Here is a 20892-nt window from a genome sequence, read left to right on the forward strand (position 1 = left end):
AGGACCAGTCACAGACTTCCAGCCAAACCTGCCACCCAGAGTTGTTGTTCAGATCAAAGAGGGGAGAGGAGAATGTTGTAAGCTGCTTTGGTCTCCCCCACACAGTGAAGAAAGACTGTCTTTTTCCCATGTAGAACCTGCAGGGAAGGTGATGGAAACCTGAAGTCAGAGGGGCAGATAGAGGGATGGCTTCACTTGGGGGTTAGCTACCCTATGCCTGGCTGTTTGCTACTGTTCAGCAGCAGCCACCTTATAACAACCACTGTGGCATAGGAGTTAAGACTTCAAAGTCGGATCTGCCAGATCCAAGTTCTTGCTATGGAAGCTGACTGAGTGATTTTGGACCAGTCACAGACTTTCAGCCTAACTTGCCTCACAGGGTTGTTGTTCAGATCACATGGGGGAAAGGAGAATGATGTAAACTCCTTGGTCCTCTCCCCCACTGTGAAGAAAGAATATCATTTTCCTATGGAGAGGCTGCAGGGAGGGAGAAGGCAATGGAAAGCTGAAGTCAGAGGGGCAGATAAAGGGAAGGAGATAGATTTCCAACTCCAAGTTAGGAAATTTCTGGAGATTTAGGGATGGGGCCTAGAGAGGGTGGGGTTTGAGGATGGATAGGACCTCAGACAGGTAAAATGCCATTTCCTCCTGGAGATCATTCAGATTTACAGTTCCTCTCTAGATGGCAGAGATCAGCTCCCCTTAAGGTGTGTGGGGGGAGTTAGTGCCTTCACTTGGGTAGGTAGGAAGACAGCAAGGAAACTTCCAGTTTTGGCGACCTAATCTAAGGAGCAACTCGGACCGGCTTGTCCAGAGCTGCTCCTTAATAGTGCAGTCAAAGGGTCTCTCCTTTTGGAAGACCCAACTCTGGGACCCAGGAAGAGTCTCGTAAGGTGGACAGCTCAAGCTAAGGGTCGGGACTGACAGCAGTGGCTGTCTCCTGAGCCCAGCTCGCTGTGAGCATTGCTGCTCCTGTCGCCATTTTTAAATGGCATCGGAGTTGACTGCCGGACTCTTCTTTCTTCTTCATCAAGCGTTTCTGCATGAGTTGAATAAGCTGCATTATCACTATAAAGATTGTAAGTCTCCTTTTTCTTCTAATATCGAGTCTTGAAGTATTATTTGTCTAACCAGGAGAATTGGAGAGTCGGGAGTGAAACAAAGCACGGACAGAGGCAAAGACGGTGAGAAGGGGGGGGGGTATAACTCTCTCCCTTTCTCTTCGGAGGCCTCCTAAAGCTCCTGCCTAACCTGGTGACTTTTCTAATGTTATCATGGGAAATATGAATCACACCAGTCTCTAAAGATAGAAAAGACTTGATGGCTGAATTGAATTGACCTGTTTTAAACATTTTTCTGGGAGGAAGATCTTGCTGTTGGAAAGTTGCTTACAAGTATATGTGGATGAAAAGGACAGTTGGTGCAAGAAGGCACAGTTGTCAATTAATATTATGAAGAATTGAATTCTATAGGAAAGATACAGTGTTATACAAACTTTTGAGATCTTGAAAGATATAACAAAAGGAAGGAGCTTGAAGTTTATGCTGAAGTATTCTGAATAAGTCTCTGTGGGTCCTAAATAGACATTTAAACTTTTATGGGATTTGTACAGTGGATTATAAAATGCAGCTATATTGTTGACTGATGGAAGAATAGCTGTGAACATTTTTAAGTGGATTATAAATTCCTGATGGTGGATATTATGGATATGACCCTTTAATTTTGGTTCTATTTTTATATGGTCTGAATATTTTTTCTTTTTTACCTTTTTTCATTTATTTTTCTCCATTTTTTTCTTTTCTTCACTCTCTGTGGAGTTTTCATCTCCTTATTTTTATTTTGGGAACATCTGGATTGCTTTATTTTTGTTTATCTTTTTAACCTCTGATCTTACCTGTGGATTTTACAAATGGGGCATCCAGCCCTGGATTACAATTTATAGCTTGGAGCAGTTGAATGAACTTGTTAGGAGCTGGACTCCATTGAACTATTTGCTTTGGAAAAGACACCACAGTGAATTGTCTCTGTTTCAGTGAGTTGAACTGTTTTGTCTAGGTGATACTAAAGATTGTTGTGGTAAAAAGGTTTTGTTTTGTCTTATCGTTATTTGGGGTTCATCAAATTGTTGATAGAAGCCAGAAGGTTTTTTTTAAAACAAACTATTATCTTCGTATAATATTGACACTGTCTGATAGATACTAGTTCAACTAACATAAATAGGAACATAGTGTTCCAAAACAGACTACAGAAGAGGCGGTGCATAAAATTTGTGACTGTGAGTGCAAATATACTAATAAGGATGGAAAATAAAGCTGCTACTGGCTTTAAAGAGATCATTTAAAAAAAAGATAATCGAGAAGGCAAACCACCAATCCCCTCACCCAGCTCTTCGTCTGGTCCAGGGAAGTTTACAACCATGCAGGAGGACATGAAAGAGATGCAAAATAGTCTACTAACTGCAATAGCACAGCTGACTGGTAAAGTAGATAACATAGGAGAGCAGATGACAGAAATCAAACAAGAGCTTCAAGAGAACAGAAAACAGAAGATCAATAAAGCTTTAAAGGTACTAGACGCACAGGTGACTGATAACACACAAAAGGTGGGACAGCTGGAAAAAGAACAGAAGGTATATGATAGTAGACTCCTAAAGATAGAGATAGATAGAGCAGCTTACATGCTGAGGTTCCAAAATGACCAGAAGAAAAAAACTGAAGATCTACAGAAAATATTAAGTGAGGCCTTGGCAGAAATTTGACAGGTGACACCTGAAAGGATGGAAGAAGAGTTTGATCAAGTTAAACGAGTACCATCAAGTTTCATGAGACAGAATAAATTGAATAGCAAAGTCCATTTGAAGCTCACAAGAAAGAAGACCAGAGACAATATTTTGAAGCAAGCAAGAGATAAACCAGTGATGATAGCAGGAAATACGGTGAAAATTTTGAGAGGTGCCATGGCCAGTTAGACAAAAGAGAAGAGACTAACAAACCCTGACAAACTTTTTGAGAGAAAGAGAAATATCTTATAAATGGCTAATGCTGGAAGGCTTACTCTTTATCTATTAAGAGAATAGATATAGGATAAACTCTATCTTTAAAGCTCAAAACTCTCTGGAGAGAGTGGAGAAAAAAGAGGGGAAGAAAAAGAAGGAAGACGAAGAGGAAAAAGGAGGCTCAGATGAAGAGGATCCTAACGAACCACGGAAATACCCAACAAGATTGCAGACTAAAAAAGGCAGTGATAAGAAAAATCCATAATGGCATTAATAATCTCTATTAATGTGAATGGACTTAATTCTCCTATAAAAAGGAGGAAGACCTTTAGATATCTAACAAAACTGGAAATGGATATAATTTGTTTACAAGAAACTCATATTTTGGCTAAAGACCAACATTTTTTAAAAAATAAGAAACTTGGCAATTTGTTTATAGCAACAGATACAAATAAAAAGGGGATTGGCAAGGACAAATTTAACCCACAACTACAGTATGCTTCAGAAGATGAAAGAATTTTATTAGTGGAAGTTATGGTGGACAATAAAAAAATCTTATTGGCAAATATTTATGCCCTGAATGATCACCAAGAAAATTTTTTCAAAGACTTACATCTTAGGTTGTCAAATTTAGATTATGCAGAGTACTGCATAGTAGGAGATTTTAATGCAATTTCTGACAGACAATTGGATAAAAAAACACATAAACATACTAAAGCCAAGGGTCTCCAACTCCTACAAGTTTATGGAAGCTTGTAGAAGAATTGGAGCTACCTAATGTATGGAGAACAAGATACCCAAATTCGAAAGATGCTATATATTACTCTGCCAGCCACCAAACATGATCAAGAATTGATATGTGTTGGCTCTCCACAAACTTGGTTAAAGATCTAATTGAGACAGAAATTCAAACAAGAGTCATATAGATCACAGTCCTTAATGATAAAACTTCAAGGTACACAACTGAGAAGAACGTAGAGGTTAAATACTTCTATTTTAAAAGATAAAGACTTTCTTAAAGAATCCAAGGTTGAAACGGAATCTTTCTTTAAAAAAGAATATAACTCAGGATGTAAAGATGCAAGTAGTCTGGGATACCGCTAAAGCATATTTTAGGGGTCTTGCAATTAGATATAGTGCAAAGAAAAAGAAAGAATTAAAAACTATCAAAGACTAATGTTGCAAGCAGGAGAAGCTGAAAAGAATTTAAAAACACAACTGGCAAAACAGGAGTTTCAAAATAAGGTTAAAAAAAATATATCAACTTAATTTACTGCTCATAGAGGAAATGGAGAAAAAATTGACATTTGCCAGACAAAACTTTTTTGAACATGCTAACAAACCTGGAAGGTGGTTGGCTACAGAATGAGAAAAGAGAATGCCAAAAGAATAATACCGGTATTGAAAGACAAAAATAAAGAGAGTCCAAAGACAGGAGATACGCCAAATTGTGGAACAATTTTATAAAAGATTATATGAAGATAAACAAGTTCAAAAGGAAGACTTAGAAGAATATATTAACCAAAATAATCTTAATAAATTCACAGAAGAATAACAAAAAATTTTAAATGAACCAATAACGATAAGAAAAGTGGGAGATGCAATGGCATCCCAAAAGAATGGCAAAGCTCCGGGCCCAGATGGCCTACTTGCTGAGTTCTATAAAGCCTATGAGGACCCTTCACTGTTGCCATTTAAACATCTTCTTGAAAGGATTCAAGAGGAAGCCCAAATATCAGTTTCATGGCAAGAAGCTACAATATCCCTAATTCCACAGGAGAGTGCAGACTTGAAAGATATAAAAAATTACTGGCCAATTTCTCTTTTAAATGTGGATTACAAAATTTTTGCAGCAATATTGGCACAATGCTTGAAGAGGGTTTTACAGTCCACAATACACCAAGACCAGGCAGGATTTCTTCCTAGAAGATACCTGAAAGATAATGTCAGAACAGTATGTAACATAATGGAATACTATGAGAACCATCCAGAGAAACAATTGGCATTAATCTGTCTGGATGCAGAGAAGGCGGTCGTTGGCAATTTATGTTGCAACAACTGAAGGGAATGGAATGTGGTGATTATTTTTTGAGAACAATACAATCAATATACTCCTCACAAAAGGCAAAGGTGATGGTAAATGGTGAACTAACAGAAGGAGTTGCTATCCAAAAGGGTACAAGACAAGGTTGCCCACTGTCACCACTCCTTTTTATTTTGTGCTTAGAGATACTGAATAACCAAATAAGAGAAGATACAAGCATTAAGGGAGCGGTGATTAAAGGTGAACAATACAAATTGAGAGCCTTTGAGGATGATTTGGTTTTTATATTAGAGCAACCAACAGATTCAATTGACTGTTTGATAAATAAGATTAACCAATTTGGCCACTGGGCAGGATTGAAGATTAATTATCATAAAACAAAATTCCTGACGAAGAATATGATGATAGAACAAATTCAACTTCTTCCACAAAAATCAGGATTTTTGTATGATTAAAGAATCAAATACTTAGGTGTACACATTTCAAATAAGTGTAGCAGCTTTAGGATGGACAACTATGATAAACTACTTAAAGAAATTTAAAAAGACCTGGGGAAATGGCAAGATTTGAACTTATCCCCAATGGGAAAAATAGCCTCAATAAAGATGAACATTTTGCCAAGATTGTTATTTTTATTTCAAACTATTCCAGTACTTTTAACTAGTGTGTTTTTTCAAGAATTTAATAAGGTCTCTAATTATATCTGGCAAGGCAAAAAACCAAGGATCAAACTAAAGATATTGCAAAACTCTAAACTGAGAGCAGGCTTGAGCCTCCCAGATTGGCAATTGTATTACAGAGCTTCTGTGCTTTCTTGGGTAAGAGACTGGGTACTACTGAATGATAGGAGACAGTTGTTGCTAGAGGAACACGGCCTCAATTTTGGTTGGCATGCGTATTTATGGTATCAAGATTAGAAGGACATTCTTACTTTAAAAATCACTGGTTCCAGAAATCTCTGTATCATACATGGTCGTGGCTAAAACAGAGAATTTACCAGAAAATTCCAAGATGGGTATCTCCAGTGGAAGCATTCACTCCTCCAAATCTTTTGAAACCTAACCAGAGTTATAGATATGAAGAACTGTTGAAAAATTATAACCAACTGAAAACCAGGGAAGAGCTAGAAAACATGGGCATTAAAATGAGTTGATGACTGAGAACACAAGTTGAATCTAGATATGCCAAAGACAAGACAGACTTTAATACAGAACAATATCCATTTGACAAAATCTTCTTAGGTCCTCAAGAAAAAATAATTTCCAAGCTATATTCATACTTATTACAGATGAAGATGCAAGATGAGATAGTAAAAGATTGTATGGTCCAATGGGTGAAAAACTTGGGGTGTAACATCATGTTTGAAGAATGGAAGAGGCTGTGGAAATTCAATATTAAACTAACCAAGTCAATAACCTTTAAAGAAAATCTATACAAGATGCTTTATAGATGGTACATAACCTCACAGAAATTGTGTAAGATGTATACTAACATGTCTAACAAATGTTGGAAATGTATTAAGCATGTGGGGTCTTTTTACCATATGTGGTGGATCTGTGGGGTGGTGAAAGACTATTGGAAAATGGTTCATGAACTATTACAGAATATTTTGAAGACAGATCCAATTTAAACCAGAACTGCTTTTATTGAACGTATATCCTGGCGATTATTCCAAAGAGATGAGACATTTCTTGGCACACTTTAACACAGCTACTAGGATTCTTTTGGCACAGAGATGGAAGCTTCAGGAGATCCCCATGAGAATGGACTTGGTGGGGAAAATTCTGGAAACGGCTGAGTTGGACTATTTATCCCAGTTGTTGGCTGGGAAATCTAAGGAAGAAGCAAGAAAATATTGGGTGAAATTATATACCTGGCTAGACACTCAAGACTCTTAAGATTCTTTGGTGTGAACTTATATCTCCTTTCTCCTGTATCCTTTATTATAATATCATTTTTATTGGAAATGTCAGCTTAAATAGATACTTCAACAAGAAGACTTACAACATAAATGTATTAAAACATATTATTTTGATGCTGATGATTTAATGTAGAGAGATAATAACATGTGACAATATCTGTATTCTAAGAAAGTATATTACATGTAGATAAGATTATAATAATATTGTTATTTGTAACTACAATTTTCTATTCTTCCTTACCCATTCCCTTTAACTTTTTAGAAAACCAATAAAACTTTCAAACTCTGAAGACAGCAAGGGTGGCGGGCACTCACCCAGAGCCTCCTTCTAGAGTCCGTTGTATTTTTTGTTACAACAGGCCTTACTCCTGGCCATATTAAATAAGCATTCAGAGAATTCAATGGCAATAAATTTATTGTGCTCCTTCCTCCAAGGAAACCTTCAGAGTAAAGAATATAGTCCTTAATGCATTTTAAAATTACTACAAGATTAACTGATAGGTTTGCCAACTCATGAAATAAAAACATTTGATATCTGGATGCCACCTAGGGGTTGTGCCCTCTGCATTAATGTACAGAACCTGGAGCAGAAGCAAGCAGAAAAACTAACTATAAACCACAAATGTATAAATATTTTAAAAAACAAATCTCAGGAACAGCCCTGCCCCTTCTTCTGGTAGCAAAGCCCCCAAATAGCCAAAATAAATGGCCTGGTGGCATTCTTAGTTTCAGTTGTTTAAAGCTTAATTATGTAAGATGTTCAGTGCTTTCCTATCACCCATTTCCATCAAAATATGCCTCATTTACCAGACAGGAGTAAAAACTGAAGGTCTACAAAACCCAAATTGAATTTTCAGTCATTCATCTGGCTAGAAAAACAATTTGTTTTTACAGGGTAAGTTGTGCAAACGTAACTAGAACCTTTAACAAACAACTCTACTGAAGAAACAAGTGCTAGGCATACTTGTTTAAGTGTATTTGTTCCAATGCCTGATTGTAGTGGAGAGACAAAATGAGAAATAAGAAAACCAAGATGCTGATCCCTATTAATTCAAGAATCAAACAACAATTCAGAAAGAACAACTAGAGTTCAACAGGGCACCAATTTATTAGGGGAAACCAGAATAATAAAGCCAGAATAAAACCTCTCAAACACTAGTCACATCTAGTATGGCAACCTGAATGTTCAAGAGCTATAAACTTCTAGTTTTCTATATTATTACAAAAACTATAAGTATTCTGTCTCTCATACACACCCTCCACAAAGTTCTGTGTAGCTTACAATATAGGACACAGGGAAAAGTGCCTCTCACAGGTGTTCTAACAAGATAGGACATTTTCTGATTGTTATGGCATCCCACTTCAAACTAATGAGTGGTTGAAGTACCTCCTGCAGCTTGATTGTTTTTGCTGAACCTTAATTTTTCTGACAGTTTTCCACATTTTCTTTGTATTTTCATACTACTCTTGCCAAGTTTGAGAAAAATTACAGCACATCTTAACATAGGGCTAAGAATATTTCATAACCAGTGTGTGGGTTCCAAGTATTTAGTGACTAGGACTGTTAGAACTAAAAACCACATTTCAAATATCAAAACAATACACATTGATAATGTGAGCAATTGCTGAGTTTAACACATGCCATCACCTTCCTTCAGAATATATTTCTGAAACTTAAGAACATGCATTTCATCATTCTGAGATGTCAGAGAAATTTGGAAAAAGGAATAAGAGCACGATTATGAAATTAGAACTATATTAATTACAAACTGGCTGATATTGATCCTTACCACATTTTTAAAGCAAAATAACCTGGGCATTATAAATTTAATGAAACAGATGGGAAAAGCTAATGTCAAATACATAAAGGCATATATAATTCTATGGGTTCCAATTCAGACCAGAGATAGCTACAAGTGAAAGCTGAATAAAGCTGGCCATTCTGATAAAAATTATAGATGGAATGCCATAGAAAAAAAGACATTCTGCAACTTTTACATCTCAGGATGGTAGGGCTACCTACAAGCCACAGAAAATACAAAGAACATGACAAAAACAGTAGTTAATTTTTTATAACACAAACAGTGCCATCCTAACAAAAGCTACACCCTCCCAAATCCACAGAAGCCAGGAACATTAAGGCTGCAAACCTCCACCATGAAATGCTACTGTTCAATTGCAGAAAAACATTTTACTAACCTACTAAATATAGTAGTCCCTTTACAATTTTTATTCCTAGTACCTCGATTATTGCTGTTGAAGAAAACTTGCACTTAAAAGTTCAGATAAATATTCAGCAGTAGTTTTAAATGACAGTTGTATAACTATAACCCCACCCCAACCACCTCTCCTTTTATGGAGGAAAAGATATGTTTCACATGAGTGCTCGCAATAGTTAAGAGCTGCTGATTCATTAGGCTGTACTGACAGCGCATGATACAGCATTTTACTGAAAAGGAAACTGTTCACTTAGTATCTTACTAGTTACCAGATATTCTAGTGATTGACTTTATTTAAAGTAACCAGGTTTTTTGTATTAAGATATCAAAGAATAAGCACTTGGTTAAATATTCAACATCTCAATTATAGTAACTTTATTCTCCTAGATATGAAAAACATTTTAAGTATAAATTTAAATCTATCAAACACAGGTTGCTAAAAACAGAAACTATATAAAAACATACTTTAGAAATCTTAGAATACAGAAATAATTCTGGTTCATATTAAGTTATGCTCATGCCTCAGGCCAACATAATTCTGCTCCCAAAGAGAGAAGAGGCCTGTCTGATTAGGCTAATTTTTCTTACTGGAAATCTCTGTATAAATTTCTGAGGATATAATAGAAAACAAGTTAATACAGGCCACTTCAGAAAATGCTGGAAAAGCCAACTAGTATTTCTACTGATTTTCTACATTTCCTGGACTACATTCTAGCCCCTCACTCATTACATGGTGGTTTTTGGATAGCTTCTGTAAATAAAGCATTTGTTAGTATAAATGAATCCTCGCTGTTTTACCAAAAAAGTTCTATATAAAAGTCACAGGAGTACTCCTGCAAGTTCTTCAGATGGCTAAAGTCATTCCTGAATCCACTTGTAAGACAGGCACCAGTAAAATAGGAATTGGAATACACTGTACATTATTCCTGTCTTTACCCCAAACCAGATGTTTAGAAGTTTTCCCAATCCTACAATTCTGAATCTGAAAGCAGAAGTAACCTGCAGTTGCACTCCAGCTACTGGAAAACAAAATCTTTACCTGGTGTTGTGACAGCCATGCAGCTCAGCTGACAGCTGTCTTACAAATGATGCAATAAATAATCTAATTAAGTAGAACATTCATTACTAAATGAACAATAACTTGATCCTGAATGTAAAAGTACCAAAAGGTTCTTATTATATTAATCACTTTCAATAATATTCAATTGAAATGAAACTTGTGTTTTGACTGCAACAAGTGACATTTTAAGAATTAATCCTTCCAAAATGCTCTTAATTCAAAGAGTTTGTACCTTCTTGATAAAGATTTTCTAACTACAGCTCAGTCTAATGAAGATATTTAAACAAGTTTACCAAGATCTGACTCTCTAAATTTTGAATTTCCTGTCTAGTGCACCTTACACACAATGAGTCCCACATGTGAAATATGAAGAATCTTATGCACAGCAATGCATCATTAAATGAAATAGCAAACCAACCAGGTCCATGACCAGAATAAGAAATCTGTGACCTCTCCAAAAACTACACAGAGAATGATAACAGATGGGCATTTTAAGTCGCCCCAGGGATGGGAGTCAGGCAGATCAAAAAAAGTGCATTCACACACACACATCTGCTTGCTGTCCCTGTCCCGACTGCAGCCTGCCTGGAGCCAGATGGAAGCTGCATCAGAAAGGCACCACTTGCAAAGTGGTGCCTGAGGTGGCTTCAAGGCATTTCCCCGGCTGTCTGGAAGCAACTCAGAGGTAGACGAGCACTCCGGAAGCTCCCCAGGGCACATGCAGGCTGTCCCTTTTTCGTCCCTGTTTCAGGGGCAGGCTACGTGCCATCTGGAGGCTTCCAGTCCACTGCTTTTCTGGGTGACTCTCTTTGGGGCAGCTTGATGCTGCCCTGAGTTGGCCATCTGTAATCACCCAGACAGCGCTTTCTTAGAACGAAGTAGAAATTTTCCCTGTGCTCCTTCAAATCAGACTGGAATGGGGTGCGATGGGGGAATGCAACCCAATTCATTTAGTAGTAAGTCTGACTGTGTTCAACAAGACTTATTCCCAGGAAGCTGTGCAAAGGATTGTAGTTTATGCTCATTTAAACTCAGGGATCTTTGAATTTTAGCCAAACTTTGTGGCCAGCAGAAATTTGTATCATCACTTATGTAATTGTATCTGAGGAGTATGATCTTGTCAACATATGTAATATTAAACATTGGCGGTGGTTCTAAACACCACCAAAACACAGGGAATGGTATCCCAGTCACCCTCCCCAGCTTGTACACTGAACCTTAATGATGCTAGCACCATGACTTTGGTTCACTGTTATGTCATGGAGAAGAACAAAAGCTCTTGCCAAAATAATCAACTAACTACAGATGCTTGCAACTAAGCTGAGTTAGTGTGAGCTAGCTCACAGATTTTTAGCCTCCGGCTCACACATTTTTGTCTTAGCTCAGGAAAAATGGCCCCAGAGTAGGGTTGCCAAGTCCAATCCCAGAAATATCTGGGGACTTTGGGGGTGGAGCCAGGAGACTTTGGGGGTGGAGCCAGGAGACACTGGGGGGGGAGCTAGGGGGGGAAACGGCGCCGGGGAGCGTGGCGAGCCGCCCCGTCTCGGAGCGGGCGACGCCGCTGCGCAGCTGCCACCTCTTCTCCGCTCGCCGTGGCTGCTCCTCCGAGATGGGCTCAGGCTGAGCCCATCTTGGAGGAGCAGCTGTGGTGGGGCGGCAGCAGGTGGAATCGGAGGGGGGGTGGAGGCGGGCCGGGGGCGTGGTGAGCTGCGAGTCCGGGTCCTAGAAGGGCCCGGATTCACGGCTCGCCATGCTCCTGGCCTGCCTCCGCCCTTCCCTTCTCTGGTTTTGCCTGCGCTGCTGCCGCCTCTTGGCTGCTCCTCCGAGATGGGCTCTGCCTGGGCCCATCTCGGAGGAGCAGCTGTGGTGGGCGGGGAGGGGGCAGCAGCGGCGCGGCGGCCTCGCCCGCTCTGGGATGGGGCAGCTTGCCATGCTCCCCAGCACCATTTCCCCCCTCCCCCCGCTTCCGTTTTTTTTGGGGAGCGCGGGAAGAGGGTGGAAATCCTGGGGTTCCCCGCCAGGGCGGGAGGGTTGGGAAGCCTACCCAAGCACACTAAATTATATAGTAGTTCACAATTTTAATGCCAGTAGCCCACAACTTTAATACCAGTAGTTCACAAAGTAGAATTTTTACTCACAAAACTCTGCAGCTTAGATGGAACATTGCTTGCAACTAGATATTACTGCTTAAGTTCACGTTAAACTCATGGCCTGACTTCCAAAACTCCTGCTTAGGGCCAAGCATTAAGATATATTGTAAACACCCTCTTGAAAAACACTGAGTACTGACCAAGCTGGAAGAACACTGAACTTTATTTCTTGCAGTATTTTTACACCACCTTTCCATAAAGTTCACAGCTGAATTCAAATAATAGAACAGTGTTAAACACAGCTGACCCCAAAACAAAAAAGCAATATCATCATCATAAATATCAAAAACCAACAACTACGCTGAAAAGTCTTCATGAACAAAAATGTTTTAATCTGCCGCAATTAAAAAAAAACCAGGCAGGTCTCAACTGTTGAAACTTTTTCTTGAATTTAAAATGGGTATTTTGTATTTGTTTTTAAGTCTATTATTACTTGCCTTGATACAGAACGAGTGAATTATAGCTTATAGACAAGTGAAAAAAGAAAAAATATAGAAAGGATGAGGACAAATAAAGCCTTTGCTGTTAACCTCATTCTGGCAGCTTTTCATGTTCCTTGGGAATATATTGAAAATTGTCATTTTGTTCTAGATACATTGCAAGTATAGTAAAGCTAGAAGATGGTTCTCTAACCTGACTCAGCCAGTCTGGCCTGTGGATCCATACTACTGTAGTAGCAAGACTACTATAATGCTTTCTATGCAGGTCTGCCCTTAAATCAACTCAGAAATGCCATCTGGTTTAGAACACTGCAGAATATTTGCTATAAGGAGCTGGTGCAGCATGCATATCACACCCATTTTACAGTTAATCCATCAGTTACTGATCAATTACCAGGTTCAAATCAAGGTACTGGTCTTCAAGCTATAAAGCCCTTCATGACCCTGGACCCTCACAACTGCAGAAGTGCTTCTCCTACTATTCTCTGGTGCATGAGCTTCACTCATCTGAGCTAAGCTTCCTGAAAGTGTGACCATGCAAATAGCTAAAATCAGCAACAGTCCACATATGAATTGTCTGTTGTGGCCACTTCCACCTCATGGAACAGCTTGAGATAAAGCAGGCTCCTATTTGCCTATCAAAACAGAACTGTTCATGAAGGCATTTTAAAAACTGTTTTATGACTGAACAGCTCAGGAGGAGACTTTTATGAAGGAATAGGATTGTTGTCTATCACAATGTTTATTGTATATCTCAATTTACTTTTACTGGATTGTCATCTACCTTCGTATTCCACTTTCTTCATTACGGCATGTTACATTTAGACAGAGTTTTTGTTTGAACAGTTTTCTAATTCAATAATCTTAACCCCCTCATATTATTTGTTTTTATATTATGCAACCAGTGAGAAAAGTAGATTACACTTGACGCAAACAAAGTTACACTGCATCTTCACCAAGTACAACAAAAAAAAAGGGCAGAGCCAGATTGCTCCCATACACTATGGTCTTCTGATCAAATGCATCCACTTATCAGCTAACCCCACTTATCTTGTCAATTTTTTTTAAAGTAGAGACTTTTTCACAACTTGTTTCATATTCAAGCCCTTCCCATCACAGTAGAGCAACTCAACACCTTGACCCCTCCATCAAGGAGACTATAGCCAGAATTTATCTTGCACTGCTGTCTAAGTCATGGTACATATCACCACCCTAACACATTTACTCAGACACAAGTCTAGTAAACTCATATTATGAGTCTAGTAGCACCTTAGACACCAGACAAAATATACAGAATATGAGCTTTTGAAAGTCAAAGCTGTTTGAGGCATCAGACAAGGGAGCTTTGACTCTCAAAAGCTCATAGCCAATATTGTTGTTGGTCTCTAAGGTGCTACTGGACTTGAATCTAGCTGTTCAACATATGAAGCTGCCTTCTACTGAATCAGACCCTTGGTCCATCAAGGTCAGTATTGTCTACTCAGACTGGCAGCGGCTCTCCAGGGTCTCAAGCTGAGATTTTTCACACCTATTTGCCTGGACCCTTTTTTGGAGATGCCAGGGACTGAACCTGGAACCTTCTGCTTACCAAGCAGATGCTCTACCACTGAGGTACCGTCCCTCCCCTAATATTAAACATTTTTCTATTATGAGGACTTTGTACTACAGTCTTACAGCCAGGTTCATTCAAAATTAAATTCCAATGGGTTTTAATAGGCCTTATTACTGAACAACAACAAAAATTTCTACTAAATTTCAGATGTCTATTTGTCTGTGCAATCTATTGTGATCACAGGACTTTAGGGTTTAAATGTAGGCTTATTAGTTGGTCCTGTTAGTTGCATACAGGTCCCTAGCCAGAATTTAGAAGGTGGGGGGGGCATTTACATTTTTGGGGGGGCACTGATACCCAGCCCAGTACCCCAAATAACCTTCCCTCTAGTGGCTCCCTCCCTGCCTGCCTCACTCTCTCTTGCCACCATCCTCCTCTCCCCCCCAACCAACTTGCTTCTGGGATGGGGGCAGAAGCATCCCCCAGCCCACGGGCGAGTTAAAGGACCCGTGCATCAACTGTTTCACAGGCCCTTTAACTTGCGCGGGGGTGGGGGGGGGCTGGGGACTCCTTCTGCTGCTGGCCCATGCGCTGTTTTAGTGGCAGGGAATGGAGGGCTGCGGCGAGCTCACCACCGCCCTCTCTCCCCCACCAGTAAAATAATGCACGGGCCCCCAGCAGAAGCAGGCCCCCGCATGAGTTAAGGGCCCACAAAACAGATGATGCACAGGTCCTTTAAGTAGCGGAGGGGCTGCTTCTGCTGCCAAGAGCAGCTCTAGGGCGAATAGGACCTAGGCAGGCGACCCCCCCCCCGGCGCCTTTCAGCTGCCGCACTCCGCTCGCCCCCACCTGCCGCTGCAATGGTCAGCTCATTCACCCCCTGCTGCTGTGCCACCCCTCCTCCCTCCACTCGCCATGACTGCTGCCAGCCCACGCGCTGTTTTAGTGGCAGGGAACAGAGGGCTGCGGCGAGCTCACCACCACCCTTTCTTCCCCACCAGTAAAATAACACGTGGGCCAGCAGCAGAAGCAGGCCCCCCACATGAGTTAAAGGCCTGCAAAACAGCTGATCCACAGGCTCTTTAAGTAGTGGGGGGGCTGGGGGCTGCATATGCTTCCAGGAGCGGTTCTAGGGCGAATAGGCCCTAGGCAGGCAACTCCCCCACCAACACCCCCTAGCTGTGGTGCTCTGCTTTCTCCCACCCGCTGCTGCGATGTTCCACTCACTCGCCCCCCCCCACTGCTACCCCCCACAGCGCTCTGTTTGCCCGCTGCCATGGCACTCCCCCCTCTCACTGCTCCTCCTCCCTCCGCTCACCACGACTGCTGCTGGCCCATGCGCTGTTTTAGTGGCAGAGAAGGAAGGGCGGTGGGAAGCTCACCACTGCCCTCCCTCCCCCCACCAGAAAAATAATGCAGGGGCCAGCAGCAGAAGCAGGCCCCCATGAGAGTTAAGGGTCCACAAAACAGCTGATCCACGGGCTCTTTAAGTAGCGGGGGGCTGGGGGCTGCTTCTGCTGCCAGGAGCAGCTCTAGGGCAAATAGGCCCTAGGTAGGCGTCCCCCCAGCCACGGTGCTCCGCTCGCCCCACCCACTGCCATGGTGCTCCGCTCACTCAGCCCCACCCCGTCACACTCTGCTCGCCCGCCACCGTGGCACTCCCCCCAATGCTGTCCCTCCTCCCCCCCCCCGCTGTGACTTTTGCCAACTTGTGTGCTGTTTTAGGGGCAGGGAAGGGAGGGCTGTGGCAAGCTCACCACTCCCTCTCTTCCCCACCAGTAAAATAACGTGCAGGCCGGCAGTCGAAGCAGGCCCCCGCGCAAGTTAAGGGCCCACGAAACAGCTGATCCACAGGCCCTTTAAGTGTGTGTGGGGGGGAACTGCTTCTGCTGCCAGGAGCGGCTCTAGGGTGAATAGGCCCTAACCAGGTGCCACCTGCCACCACACTCTGCTTGCTTGCCTGCACCACGCCGCTCCCCCTGCTTGCTGCCCCGCCTCCTCACTGCAACTGCTGCCAGTCTGCGCACTGTTTTAGTGGCAGGGAAGGGAGGACTGTGGTCCTCTCTTCCCCACCAGTAAAAAAATGCACAGGCCGGCAGCAGAAGCAGCCCCCAGCCCCCACACCAGTTAAAGGCCCCGCGGCTCAGCTGATCGACGGGCCCTTTAACTCAGGCCGGAGGCTAGGACTGCTTATGCCCCCCGCCACGGAAGTGACCTCTCCACTGTCCTGAAGCCATGGCAGAGGCCCCAGGGGCTACTTGGGCCCCAGAGTCAGGGGGCTCTTCCAGAAGTCAGGGGGCTAGAGAGATGATCTCTGCTCAGAACAAACCACTTGCCCCCACTCCCTTCCAGCCAGGGGAATCACTCTTGCCAGGCTTTAACATCTCAGCGAGAATACCAAAGCCTGTACCTGGCCGAGCATCTACCCCTTTTTCCCAAGAAGGCGCAACCTTCGCTGCTTAGCCTTACCACCTCCTCCTCCTCTCCCTCAGAACTACCAACTCTGTTGCAAAGAACCGAGAAATGCCAAACAAACACGCACGCACAGCTCTCAAAGCGGCCTCCGATATTCCTCCCGCTGCTGCTGCCATCGTCGCCATCTCCCAACACAAGAAGGAAACAGAGACGCCGAGGAGTCTCCGGAAAGGTATGCGCCTGCGCGGCCTGTCTGTTTTCTTCCTCTTACCTCGTCTCGTAAAGCCACTTAGTCCTCACGAGAAAACCCCATTTACTTGCCCAGCTCTGCTTCCAGCGGCCCTTTCAAGACAGCAGTGGCCGCCTGTGCACCGCCATTCCTCAGGGCCAGCTTCGCCTGGGGTTCTACAGGCGCTGCGCTGGACGACCGGAGTCAGGTGACAATATTACAATATTACAACCTCCTCCACTTGCTCGTTCCTGATTGGACGTTGGTCCTAGCTGACATCCACTGCTTCCCCACCCCTCTTTTCTACTGTCTGTTTATGCATGCATGCGTGTATTGTTCCTTTTAGAGGTTTGCTATTGGTAAGGCCACAGTGGTCTAGTTATTGAAAAGTTTTGTTAACTTGCGGAAGACTTGGGGGTGGGGGAGTTACCAAAACTATATGACCGGCGTGCCCTCTGGGAACAATGGGAGTTGCTTGAATACAATAGATTTGATATAATGGAAGCCAGGAATGCCAAAATATTTGCATGGGCGGAATTGAAATACATTGGTGTTGGAAAGTGTCCTTAAGTCACAGCAGACTCATGGCGACCCTGTGGGGTTTTCGAAGCAAGAGACATTCAGAGATGGCTTGCCATTGTCTGGTGCTCTGTCCCCACCCTGGTAGCTTCCCATCCAAATACTAATCAGGGCCAACCCTGCTTACCTTCCAAGATGTGATGAGTTTGGGTTATCCAGGTCACGATACATTACAGGACAGAAAAGTTAAAATAAAAATGTAGAAGGGAATTAGAGAAATTTATTTTGGGCATGGAATTATAGTCCCTGAGAGTAGTGTAAATGTTGTGGTACTAGAATGAAGGCCCTTGGGACTGGAATCAGTGCTCAGAGGTTGAAATGACAGCCCGTGTGAATGGCATAATGTTTTGAGAGTAACACTCCCACCCACCCTGCCAAAGTGGAATGTTTGTCTTTGGGTTCAGATAAACTGTTTTGGGACAGGAATGATACCCCACCCTCAAGCATAGAGCAAAGATAACCTGCTCTGAGACTGGAATGACAGCCCCTAGAGTGGAATAATGGTTGCTAGGAGTACAGTGACTGTTCAGGAACTGGAATAAGAGCCCCCAGAGTGGAATGTGGACATGTGGGTCCCTAGAGTGGAATGATGGTTCCTGGGTTTAGCATCAATGTTTCTGTGAAAAATCACATCCCAAGCTCTATGTAATGGTTACTTTCATATATAAAGATTCCAGTATCTAAGTTTAATTATTACACACCAGGCCATTTGCCCATCATGACAAGTACTCTGACTGCCATTTGTACTAATCAAAAGCAAAAATCTAGCTGCTGTTTGGGTTCAGGGGGACAGGTTCCTGTTTCTTTGGTAGCACAGGTGGCAATGTGATTATCCTACTTTATAATCAGGATTTTTTCTAAGAATCAAAAGCACCATCCACATTAAACTGGGTCCTGTGATCAGTCATGGATGGATTGCAGTTTATACACAGTCATGTTTTTCTGAGTGGCCATTTTAGTGGGATAGAACTACAGGCACCTCAGAGTATCAGTATTTGCTGCCAAACATTGTAAAATAGGTGCCCAAAGAACTTTGAGCCATACCTCAGAGAGAACTCTATCAATCAGTGTAGTGGACAAAAGTGCCCAGGGAGCTCAGGTAGGGTGTAATGCAAAAAAGGCACATGGAGGACAGGAAGCATTCAGACATGGAGAATGTGGGGCTCTAAGGAAGAAAAGGAAGGGGAAAGACGGCATGATTTATACTTGTCAACAGTGCAGAATAAGGTAGCTGATACCAGTTTAATGACCATGAAAGGAAACAGAACAGTTAACAAGCAAGGTAACTATTTAGGCAGAGGTGACTGGGCCATAACTGCACAATCTCCAGAAATACTAACTCATAGAATCATAGAGTTGGAAGGGACCTCCTGTCATAAGAACATAAGAGAAGCCATGTTGGATCAGGCCAACGGCCCATCAAGTCCAACACTCTGTGTCACACAGTGGCAAAAAATTTTATATACACACATACACTGTGGCTAATAGCCACTGATGGACCTGTGCTCCATATTTTTATCTAAACCCTTCTTGAAGGTGGCTATATTTGTGGCCGCCACCACCTCCTGTGGCAGTGAATTCCACATGTTAATCACCCTTTGGGTGAAGAAGTACTTCCTTTTATCCGTTTTAACCTGTCTGCTCAGCAATTTCATCGAATGCCCACGAGTTCTTGTATTGTGAGAAAGGGAGAAAAGTACTTCTTTCTCTACTTTCTCCATCCCATGCATTATCTTGTAAACCTCTATCATGTCACCCCGCAGTCGACGTTTCTCCAAGCTAAAGAGTCCCAAGCGTTTCAACCTTTCTTCATAGGGAAAGTGCTCCAGCCCTTTAATCATTCTAGTTGCCCTTCTCTGGACTTTCTCCAATGCTATAATGTCCTTTTTGAGGTGCGGCGACCAGAACTGCACACAGTACTCCAAATGAGACCGCACCATCGATTTATACAGGGGCATTATGATACTGGCTGATTTGTTTTCAATTCCCTTCCTAATAATTCCCAGCATGGCGTTGGCCTTTTTTATTGCAAATGCACACTGCCTTGACATTTTCAGTGAGTTATCTACCACGACCCCAAGATCTCTCTCTTGGTCAGTCTCTGCCAGTTCACACCCCATCAACTTGTATTTGTAGCTGGGATCCTTGGCCCCAATGTGCATTACTTTGCACTTGGCCACATTGAACCGCATCTGCCACGTTGACGCCCACTCACCCAGCCTCAACAGATCCCTTTGGAGTTCCTCACAATCCTCTCTGGTTCTCACCACCCTGAACAATTTAGTGTCATCTGCAAACTTGGCCACTTCACTGCTCACTCCCAACTCTAAATCATTTATGAACAAGTTAAAGAGCATGGGACCCAGTACCGAGCCCTGCGGCACCCCACTGCTTACCATCCTCCACTGCGAAGACTGCCCATTTATACTCACTCTCTGCTTCCTATTACTCAGCCAGTTTTTGATCCACAAGAGGACCTGTCCTTTTACTCCATGACTCTCAAGCTTTCTAAGGAGCCTTTGATGAGGAACTTTATCAAAAGCTTTCTGGAAGTCAAGGTAAACAACATCTATCGGGTCTCCTTTGTCCACATGTTTGTTCACCCCCTCAAAGAAATGTAACAGGTTAGTGAGGCAAGATCTTCCCTTGCAGAACCCATGCTGAGTCTTCCTCAATAACCCGTGTTCATCAATGTGCCTACTCATTCTGTCCTTGATAATGGTTTCTACCAACTTTCCTGGTATTGAAGTCAGACTGACTGGCCTGTAATTTCCCGGGTCACCTCTGGAACCTTTTTTAAAGATGGGGGTGACATTTGCTACCTTCCAGTCCTCAGGAACGGAGGCAGATTTCAATGAAAGATTACAGATTTTTGTTAGAAGATCCACAAGTTCAACTTTGAGTTCTTTCAGAACTCTCGGATGTATGCCATCCGGACCCGGTGACTTATTAGTTTTTAATTTGTCTATCAGTTGTAGGACCTCTTCTTTTGTCACCTCAATCTGACTCAGGTCTTTCAATACCCCTTCCAAAATTAGTGGTTCTGGGGCGGGCAAAAAGTTCTCATCTTCCACAATGAAGACGGAGGCAAAAAATTCATTTAGCTTCTCAGCCATTTCCTTATCCTCCTTCAGTAATCCTTTTACCCCATGGTCATCCAAGGGCCCCACTGCCTCCCTGGCTGGTTTCCTACTTCTAATATATTTGAAGAAATTTTTATTGTTGGTCTTCATGTTTTTTGCAATATGCTCCTCATAGTCCCTTTTTGCCTGCCTGATCACAGTCTTG

At 42.3% G+C, this 20892-nt stretch overlaps 2 protein-coding genes across 3 annotated transcripts in view; both read right to left on the minus strand.

Moving 5' to 3' along the window:
• The window catches only part of BACH1 (BTB domain and CNC homolog 1), a 44526-nt gene extending 27227 nt beyond the window's left edge, over positions 1 to 17299 (minus strand). Inside the window, exon 1 of one of the 2 annotated variants that reach the window (XM_060234356.1) lies at positions 17068 to 17299. The gene's annotated coding sequence lies outside the window, so the exon portion shown is untranslated. Of the gene's footprint in view, positions 1 to 16927; positions 17039 to 17067 lie in introns of those variants that run through there. The other variant, XM_060234355.1, reaches the window with a different exon arrangement.
• Positions 1 to 20892, minus strand: part of MAP3K7CL (MAP3K7 C-terminal like) — a 149314-nt gene that overhangs the window by 27227 nt on the left and 101195 nt on the right. The gene's annotated exons all lie outside the window — the stretch shown is intronic.

This window comes from Heteronotia binoei, chromosome 3 (assembly GCF_032191835.1).
Source record: "Heteronotia binoei isolate CCM8104 ecotype False Entrance Well chromosome 3, APGP_CSIRO_Hbin_v1, whole genome shotgun sequence".
Taxonomy (NCBI): domain Eukaryota; kingdom Metazoa; phylum Chordata; class Lepidosauria; order Squamata; family Gekkonidae; genus Heteronotia; species Heteronotia binoei.